The sequence below is a fragment of the Lepisosteus oculatus genome, unplaced genomic scaffold (genome assembly GCF_040954835.1).
Source record: "Lepisosteus oculatus isolate fLepOcu1 unplaced genomic scaffold, fLepOcu1.hap2 HAP2_SCAFFOLD_40, whole genome shotgun sequence".
NCBI lineage: Eukaryota > Metazoa > Chordata > Actinopteri > Semionotiformes > Lepisosteidae > Lepisosteus > Lepisosteus oculatus.
In genome coordinates this window covers 617,501-627,500 of record NW_027167934.1, presented here as the reverse complement: position 1 = coordinate 627,500, position 10,000 = coordinate 617,501, and the positions used below count along the sequence as shown (strand labels likewise).

The window sequence follows — 10,000 nt, the reverse complement described above, 5'->3', positions numbered from 1 at the left end:
ATTCAAAGGAGGACAAAAGAAATTCCCTGAGTTTGATTTTTTGCAGCACAGAGAGGAGCACTGTCATAAGGCCGGTTAGCTCAGTTGGTTAGAGCGTGGTACTAATAACGCCAAGGTCGTGGGTTCGATCCCCGTACGGGCCAGGTCCTTTTCTCCTCTCTTACCAAAGCTGTTAGGTTCCTTTCCGTGGTGAAATGGGTTGTCATGCAATGCTGCCACACAGTGCCGACAGACAAGAGTGTTGCGGGAGAAGAGAAAAGTGTTTGAAGATTTAAGAGTGTCTTAGGTGGAGCCAAAATCAAGTGTCACAAATGCAAGTGGGAGGATTTCCAATGTTTAATATGGTAAAAATAAGCGGACATTATCTGCCGGTCCGGCACAGTCTGCCATGCTTTTGTCATATACTGTAAAGTGGTGTCGAACTGGAGCCTCACCATTTGCATATGTGAGGCTCCTGTTATACATCGATTGTCACATTAAATGACAAAAATGAAGAGAGTTAAAGCAGCTGGAGAGGTTTTCTTACAACTTTTGAGCTGACACAGTTTTGGAAAATGTTTCATTCACGCTGCACTGTACAACATAGGCAGCCAAGAGTCTCCAAAACAAAACAGAATTGACAGATAGGAGAAAATTCCCACTCGTCCTGAAGTTCCAAAAATCCAGCACTGAGCGTAAACAAAGTGTCTAAATAGTGTGGGAATGTTAAACCTAACCCTAGCTGGAGTTTGAGCAATCCAGCACTGAGAGTAAAAAGATGAGTCAAAGTAACATCTAATCAGATTAGTTTCCTTAGAGCTGGTTCAGAGTTTGCTCAAGAGTTTACCTTTCACAGATGCGCAAAGAAGAATGTTGGGGGTGCACGCTTCAAGACGCCTTACAGCTGTAGGGAGTGATTCGAGACGATTCGTGGCGTGTGCTCGTTCCCATATACCTTACGCCCCAGGGTGCAGTGCTAGGATGACGTACAATACCGCTTGGGCACGTAACAGCGTTATATGCAAGTGCGGGACGTGAGGGTTTTCGTTTGTTCGTTTTGTTTTGCTCTGCTTTGCTTTGTTTTGCTTTCCATCGCGTTGGTAAGAGCGTAAATAAAACGGCGATTCCTGCGTCTACCACTAATGTAAGAGCTATTTCAAGTGCGACGTGGTGCGGCTTTTCAAATGCTCAACAGGATGACTTCGCATGCACGTGTGCTTTCATGCAGTCGTGTGTGCAACCATGTCTGCTTATGTGCAAACGGGCGTGGTTTCATGTATGCAAAAAACTTTCCTGGGCTCTTCTGAAGCACATAAAATTATTTGGAGATATACATTTGTCTTGTTTTCCTCTTAAGCTCTAGAATTGATAACTTTTTTTTAGGATTCTAGCTTTCTCCCCTTGCAGGCATCGGGCACAGAGGACCTCATGGTTTTCCTAAAAATCTTTTTTTTTGTGTTCCTTGTTGTTCCAAACTTAATTTTAATCACTTTTAATTAGATATTTTATTAAAAATAGTGCAAAAAATGACTAATTTCACTAAAAATAATGTAATATAAAACTGATGTTTTTAACTTTATTGTAGTGTTTTAGAAACTACTATGTCTTCAAAAATTGTTATTTTTCATTCCTAGGAATGAAAGCAGTTGTTATATGATGTTTATTTTCAAATTTTGAAAAAATCAAAGGATTCTAGCTTTCTCCCCTTGCAGGCATCGGACACAGAGAACCTCATGGTTTTCCTAAAAATCATTCGTTATGTTCCCTGGTGTTCCAAACTTAGTTTTAATCAATTTTAATTTGTTATTATGTTAAAAACAGGGTAATAAGTTTCTAATTGGACTATAAATAATGTCATATTGTCTGCTATAAAACTGATGTTTTCAACTCCATTGTAGAGATTCTATAATCAACTAATAGAGAATTTAAATAAAAAAGGGCATAAGAAGACATTACCAACAACGACCACAAGATGGAGATATTGTCCAAAGAGGCAAGAAGGGCAAAGCCGCGATAAGGTAAAATCATTTTTTGAAAGAGATTGCTGTCAGAATGCACACCGTCTTACCACTGCAACATGGGGAATAGAGGGAAATGAACACACGCTACGAATCGTCTCAATCACTCCCTAGAGTCGTAAGGCACATTGAAGGGTGCACCCCCATCATTAATCGTTGGGCCTCTGTAAAAGGAAAGCTGTTGAGCAGTCTTTGAAACAGCTCGGATGAAACACTTGATTGCTTCCATGTGCATCTGGAGCCCACTTCTTATTTTCACTTCACGCCGCCCAAAGCATTTCTAAAACAGGAGATTCGCGTTTGGGAATGCGCCCTGCCCTACAAATAAAACAGGTCTACGGGTCTGAAACCTGCTCCACGGAAAACAGTTCTGTTGCGCTTTTGATCAAATGGAGATTCGCTGTTCTTACTTTTTGATGACATAACACCCAAAGGGGCTACTTTGGAGCTGGATTCCAACCAGCATCCTAAAGTTTCTTAGCGGTATCCTTTACAGTCCTCTGTTCGGTCGACAAGGAACAGTAGGGGGCAGCTTTCCTCACACATACAGTGCAATGTACTGTAGTGTTCCCCTTCATTGAATTCGCAGTTCTGCATCAGACCTCTAACTCGTTTCCTTAGCTTGGATTTAAGCCACGAAGCAGGCTTCTACTGTATAAACGTCTAGAGGAATCACAAACTATTTGAGAGGCCACCATCCCAGGGGGAACTGACAAAGTCTATCCCTAAACACCTAGCGCAGTCTCTCGAGAGACTGTCAAAAATCGCTTTCTCTGTTTGCGTTGCAAGTAAGTGAAAACGCGGTCTCAAACCAGAGCTACTTGGCAGCAGCGGCACGTAAATACCATTACTGTTACTGCTCGATACCGACGTTAGCCTACTATACCATGTTCAGCCACCGCTAGAAAATGTACAGCTCTAGAACCAGAGCAAACGACAGGATGGCCAATGCCAAACGGGCACACGTGTCAGACATGGAGAGCGACGAGGATGGGATTTGAACCCATGCGTGCAGAGCACAATGGATTAGCAGTCCATCGCCTTAACCACTCGGCCACCTCGTTGACAGAAGTGGGCTGTCCGGACATGGGTTGGCGCGCTCCAGATGATCTTTTTCTTTTTTTTCCCTCGTACTCGAGGGTCATTTTCCTGTTCCACATGCGATTTCAACATTTTCCTTGGGAGATGTCAAGCCAGCAAGCCACTGCTGTGGTTCAATGGCCAGTGTGGAGATCAGTGGCCCTGTTGTACACAGAAAGCACATCGAGCTCCTTGGACATGAAAAGTTCCAGATAAAAGCCATTTGTCACCCTTTCTCTTGGTGTTGATGTTGCTATTGTATGTAAAGGTGGCAACTTGCTCAGCGAGCAGGCGGAGCACACACCGAATGCAGATGTGTCTGAGTGGTGTGTCCAAGTGGCTGCAAAAGGACAGTGCTCCTGGGGCGCCGTGGCTTAGTTGCTTAAAGCGCCTGCCTAGTAAACAGGAGACCCTGGCTCTGAATCCCAGCGGTGCCTTTTTTGTTCTGTCTTCTCAAACAGAACTGGTCATTATGGACAACCGCCTACGGCTAGACTTAATTAAATGCAAGCATTCATTTCCTGTCTTGAACGACTTGTTTTTCTTAAAATGGATGCAACTTGCAAAACATGAAATACAAACCTTGCTAATCAGCGCTCGCGGCTGGCAAAAAAAAAAAGAGGTCAGCAATGTTTTTTTCTTTAACCTTAACCCTGCTAATGGAGAAGAGTTAAACGACCGAGTCTATGCAGCTTAAACGGTCCGCACGTCGGGTTCTTAGCTGAAAGGGTGGTAAATCACACTCACCCCAATCCTTAATCTTTTAAAGAGGATACAAAATTGAACCTAGTCGCCACATCACATACATCCTGTTCAACGATAAATAGGTAACATCTGTAGTGTGCTCTCTGAAGGCACTAGTTCTGTAGGATTTGGGATTTACTGAGACAATTATTCATTGTAGCAGTAAATCACAAAGTTGATTCTTTTGATGGCTTTAGAATCCAACCATGCGACATAACTCAAACAACGCACACACACAGGTACTAATACACGAGGATACATTTATTAATACATAGAATATGCATGTAAACCTAACAGATCTTATCGAGAGGGTTATCAGAATACAAAAGGTATATATTCAGTCAGTTACAAAGAGTTACATATATCAAGAGGACATACGTTCAGTATATCATTCATTTAGACCGTTTCGTAAATGAACTTGGTTATAACTTCTACACTAGATACTCAAAACAAGTACATAACTCTTAGGAATTAAATTGATATCAACTGGTTGGGATAACAATTGAATTCTCGAGCTGTCATGCAGTGAAGTTGAATACTCATCCAATCTCTGGGGATTCAGATCTCCTGCGGGCACAAAGCAGTTGCAGGCTTGTTGCTGTCTAATCCGCGCTCTCTGGCTCTATGCCAGGCTTTGCTGTTCAGCTTGCGACGGTGCTCTGGTGATGTTGACCTTGGGGTTGTAGACCACTTGGATGAGGCTCTCTCTTGGAATCTTGCAGACCTTTAGGCGCCAATGGATGACCATTGATCATGATAGCCAGGCTTAGCTAAGTGCATCCCCATTTGGGAGCTGTACCTTATCAAAAGAAAACATCTTTAAATCAGTCTGCATGAATAGCTTCTCTGTTACTGCACCACAGAGATGAAGAGGGAGATGGGGCCTCATTTGGGAAAGCACAGCAACACTTAATTCTGTCTTATTAATAAGCCTCGCCGCTACAGTACGTACAGTTATAATTCAATCTGAATTAAAAACTACATGTCCCAGTTACCATGGTGGTGCTTGTGATCATTGCGTTTAACCAACGAAACAGGGCGAAAAATCAGTCACATGACTTTGTGGCTGAGTTTAGAAACCTTAACGTATCAGCAAGACAGCAAAGACATTTTTCCAAGAAAGTTTAGCCTTTGTCACTAATGAAACCGCTAAATAAAGACATAAATATGGAAATTGACAGTTAATTGACTTTTATATTTCTAAATATCACAACATGTTCGAATCCAAGTCATTTTTAATAACAATGGGTAAACTGGGTAAACTATCACAAAGCTTTAAAAAACTTAACATTTTTATTATCAACAAATTGTAAATACGATGTTTACATTGGCATTATTAATTTTTCACTTGAGTATATGGAGGATTGTGAGAGCAGACCCCCCCTCTTAGGCTACATTTTTAATAAGAAATGGAGGCTGTATGCGTTACAATATAAACATTTACTGTCAAACTTTAAATCAACAGTTGATTTAAAGACAATCTGTCAAAGTGCAATGAAACACAATATTGTTGTTGTTGTTGTTGTTATTGTTGTTTTTATCCTGTAAAGCGTTTTGAGAAGCCACCTTTAAAGGCGCTATATAAAGGCGCTGATTCTTATGGAATGTGTTTTCTTTCTTCTTTTTTTTCAGCATAGAATAAACCTGTTACAGTACTTGATTCTTATGGATGCCCGGTTCCGCCGGGGATTCAAAATAAAACATGGAATCACGTGTCTAAGGAAATAGCATTATAACTATATCCATGCACAAACAGTAGCATGTTACATTATTAATTTGGGTGTCTCCTCTTGCCAGAAAGCGCTAAATTGCATTTTGAGTGCGGTTTTTGACTTTTTTTAAATTACAACCCATACATAAGCTGATACTGTTTAGACTTTTAATTATTTTAAACTGTATTACAGCAGCACAATGTGCTTTTTCACGAAACCTAGAGTACTGAAATGTCTTGCGTTGTACAGCTTTTCAGCTAAATATATTTATCGCTTACACCTGACACTTGATGTGCCCGACAAAAACCAGTTGAACAGCTCTGTTGGAGGTTTGCAGATCAGATCAGATTCCCTTCCCCCCACAGAAAGACAGACTTATTAGTCGCTATTCACTGCGACAGCAGCTCCAATTTCAGGCGTAAGCGATAGATCCCAGTTTAGCCGATCTTGTTACAGCATGTTCCAGTTTACTCTTATTAACCATATTAATTTTAAGTGCTTAATTTCATTTTTTGACCACGCACGAATATTCTTATGTCCATACCTTTGCAAGGGAATCAGTGTGAATTGTAATACTAATTAAATAACCGCGGGCACTTTCCACCCCCTCTGACAGCAGGAACATAACCCATTCTCAGCTCAGCAGCTCATTACAATATAGGGTGTTCAAATCTTTTGCTGCCTCAAAAAGCTTTAGAGAACTTAACATTTCTATTATCAACAAATTGTAAATACGACGTTTACATTGGCATTACTAATTTTTCACTTGAGTGTATGGAGGATTGTCAGCTGTCACTGAGAGCAGTTAATTAAATGTATTTTTTGATTCACAATCAGACAAATGCAACATAAATTGTTATCTTTGTCTTCTAAGTATATTAATAAACTTTCAGCATAGCTTTCTCCTAGTTTAGATTAATTTTTCTTGGGATTTTGGGATCAAACGTGGAAAGATTAGATTAGTAATCGTTTTTATTTTTTAAATACATTTTAGAAAAGTGTAATCTATACTTAAAAGCTGTATAAAAGCTGTATAAAAGACACTCGATATTAATGGAGTTTAGTTGATACTTTTTAAACTTTTAATTATTTTAAATTGTATTACAGCATTGTACACATGCTTAAAAGAGAAGAAAACGCAAGCCTTCTTCAGGTGTGAGGGCATTCTGCTCAGAATGAAACACTAAAATGTAATGTAGGCTCTGAATGGGTTCAATTATGATTTGGGCTTGATTAAGGTCGCTGCCTTTCATCCAAAATCTTGCTTGAATCCTTCTAAACTAAAAATTAGACATGAGCAGGGGCTCTGGTGAAATTTCTCTTTTTTTAATTTCTCTTTTTTTCTTGGAAAAATATCTTACCCGCTGCAATCCGGGCACAGAAGGATTAAAAGAAGCCAGACAGGCAGGGGGAAGAGTGAGTTCTAGATAAAGAGGTATCCAGGTAACAGTGAAGGTAACAGCCGCAGACGTGGCCTACTTAGCCCGCCAGGGTTACCCTACTCTCCCGGAGGAGGCCCACCGGGAAATAGCGCTCCAGGCGTTCCTGGCCCCGGCGCCGACTGAGGTGCAGTGCCACGTGATGCTGGCCGCACTGGTCCCCTTGGAGCAGGCCCTGGCTCTGGCTGAGCAGACTGATGCCGTATTCGAGGAAACCGGTGGGCGCCAACGGAGGGGCGCACGGGGAATCAGATGGGGAGGAGGAGACGCCCAGCGCGACGATGCTGGGGGAGCGATGACGGCTGGTCATCTGCCACTGCTGTGGGGAGAGGGGACACATCGCAGGCAACATGAAATTGTCAGGGACATTCAGCTATATACAAAGAAGAGACAGACAAAGTAATAATTCTATATTAACGTGGCCTACATATTGACGCAATGATCAAACTAACTGACATGTTCTGATTCAGATCCCCTGCAGTTCATAATAATTAGAACAATAGCAATGCTGAGTCCTCCCCACCCTACTGAGCACAAATTCAGCTGCTCTCCAGTTCTGTTCTGCATGTTTTTTCATTGCAATTGAGCTCGGAGCTGGAGATGATCTCCATACAGTTCTGTGTTAACTAGCCCGCACTTGCGTGCTAATTTACGGGTTGTGGCAAATGCTTTTTTATAGTTCATATACATGACGGCAACCTGTTACCGAGGAACCTGAGAGGTTTAAAAGCCTCACGAGCCAGGCAGGACTCCAACCTACAATCTTCTGATTCGAAGTCAAACGCGTTATCCATTACAACACTGGCCCATGGAACATGCGCTTGCACTCTACCACAGAGAACAGAAAAAGTGTTGATGTGTCGTGCTGAAATTCAGATTGATTTTGAATTCAAAGAAAAAAGGTTTTCTTCCAAAACACCATGAAATTGTCACATCTTGCAGACAATAGGTGTATTCCATGTTGAAAAGAGAAGAAAGAAAACCATGGAGCCTTTTACAGGTGTGAGGCTTCTTCAGGTGTGAGAAGACCTCACAGTCGAAATGCTGTGTTTCCGTTCTTCTCTTTTCAGCATGCAATAAACCTATTACTTGATCCTTTGCAGCCGAGGCATGCTGAAGTAGCTACCCAGCTGAACATCTAGCAGACTCTACAGTACTTCTCTCCTGTAGAAGTAAAGCAGGGCTTGCTGGGTGAGCTTTTGCTCCGGTAAATTAGGTCACGTGTCATGTTAAATCACTTCTTCTAAACACAACATTTGCTGGTGCTAGCTTTCCCCATGAAAAGAGACATTTCCCTTACAGTACATGACATATCGTTTTTATTCTATCAATAAGTATAGAAATTAAACAAAAGAAAAAATGGTGTCGCCAAAGAATGCACAGCTCTGTCGCCTTGGGGAGGTGTCAAGGGCATTGAGCTCCTTGGACATGAAAAGTGCCCGATAAATGCCATTTCTCATCATTTCTCTTGGCGTCAGTTCTGCTATTAAATGGGACGGAGGCAACGGGCTCAGAGAGCAGGTTAAGTGCACACCGAATGCAGATGTGTCTAAGTGTCTGTAAAAGCGCGGTGCTCCGCTGGTGCTGTTCCCTAGTGGCTTAAAGTGCCCGCCTAGTAAGCAGGCGATCCTGGGTCTGAATACCAGCGGTGCCTCTCTCCGTGTCTTGTTGTGCCGAATGTCTCATTTCAGACAAACATGTACAGCTTGGTTCAGTTTAATGCAAGAATTCATTTCCTTTCTGGAATAACTTGTTTTTGAAGAAATCCATACAGCTTGTGAAAGATGAAATCCATTTCTTGGTTGTCAGTGGAAAAAGATTGCCGGCTGCAAGAAGCGCAAGTGATTGTTTTCTTTGACCATAAACCTGCAAATGTAGAGAGCACAAGCGGCCGTCAGTCTCTGTGGCGCAATCGGTTAGCGCGTTCGGCTGTTAACCGAAAAGTTGGTGGTTCAAGCCCACCCAGGGACGCATGTCTCAGTTTTTCCAATGTAATCATCATCACCGCTAAAGAAGATGGCGCAGAAGGCTCCACAGTCGAAACGTTGTGCTTCTTTTCTTCTCTTTTCAGCATGGAGTAAACCTTTGCTTGATCCTTTGCAGCCTACGCATGCTGACACAGCTACCTTTCTCTTAACGCGCCTCAATCATTATTCACCAAAACCATCAGCAGAATGTGTCGCCTTTGTGGTGATGTCACTCCTCTGCTTCACAAATGTCCTTAGTGACGGACCATTCCTTTCTGCCATTTTTCCGGAGCGGTTATTGATTGCTCCATCATTTCCCTCATACTTTCCATCCCTAGATTGAAAAAAAAAACAGAAACAGGCTGACAGGACGACAATCAAATTGCAAAAACTCATCAAAGCACTCGATAGAGTATTTGAATCCACAAGTAGCTACGAGCAACTTTGTCCTGGCTTGCATGAAAGTCGGAAAATGTCAAAAAGAAAAAGATGGTGGCTTCTTCATATTCGTTCTTTTATTTTTAGTTCGTTGGCTCTTCTGTCCATTGTCCTCCTGCCTGGCTCTTGACCTGTGACTGTCTGAACGCACACAGTAAAATTTCATGTGGGGGATTTGTCCTGAGCCTCTGTGAAAGACCCACCCACCCCCATAAATAACTGCTCTAGAAACACGATTGCAAAACTAAACCACAGCTTAAAGAGGAGCTTGTCATGACCGCCAGGCAGTTAAGACCAACTCTTAAGCGATCTAATCAGCACCAGCAGTGGGTGATTATTAACAAACGCTGCCGCACGAGTTAACCCACCTGCACACACTCCACCGTGCGGTACACAGTGCTATTTTTACCATCTTTACCTGCTTCCCGCTGCTCAGTATTGAGTCTATTCCTTGAGAGCTCTACCTGGCATTTTTTCCATTACCTCGTTTATTCTGGATATTGGACTCCCCTTCTGCCTTTTTGACTTTGGACCTCGCCTCTCACCTCGGACTGTTTGCCACCAGTGTTCTCCGTGGATTACGACTTACCTTACGCCTCTTGACCACGAAACAAAGCAAAGCA

The 10,000-nt window shown here is 42.2% G+C and overlaps 2 non-coding genes across 2 annotated transcripts; one reads left to right on the top strand and one right to left on the bottom strand.

Moving 5' to 3' along the window:
• Positions 1 to 2,979: 2,979 nt before the first annotated feature.
• Positions 2,980 to 3,061, bottom strand: trnas-gcu (transfer RNA serine (anticodon GCU)). Its single transcript has one exon. It is a non-coding gene; the product is annotated as a tRNA-Ser (tRNA).
• A 5,808-nt stretch (positions 3,062 to 8,869) lies between these two features.
• Positions 8,870 to 8,943, top strand: trnan-guu (transfer RNA asparagine (anticodon GUU)). The gene has a single exon. It is a non-coding gene; the product is annotated as a tRNA-Asn (tRNA).
• Positions 8,944 to 10,000: the final 1,057 nt, after the last annotated feature.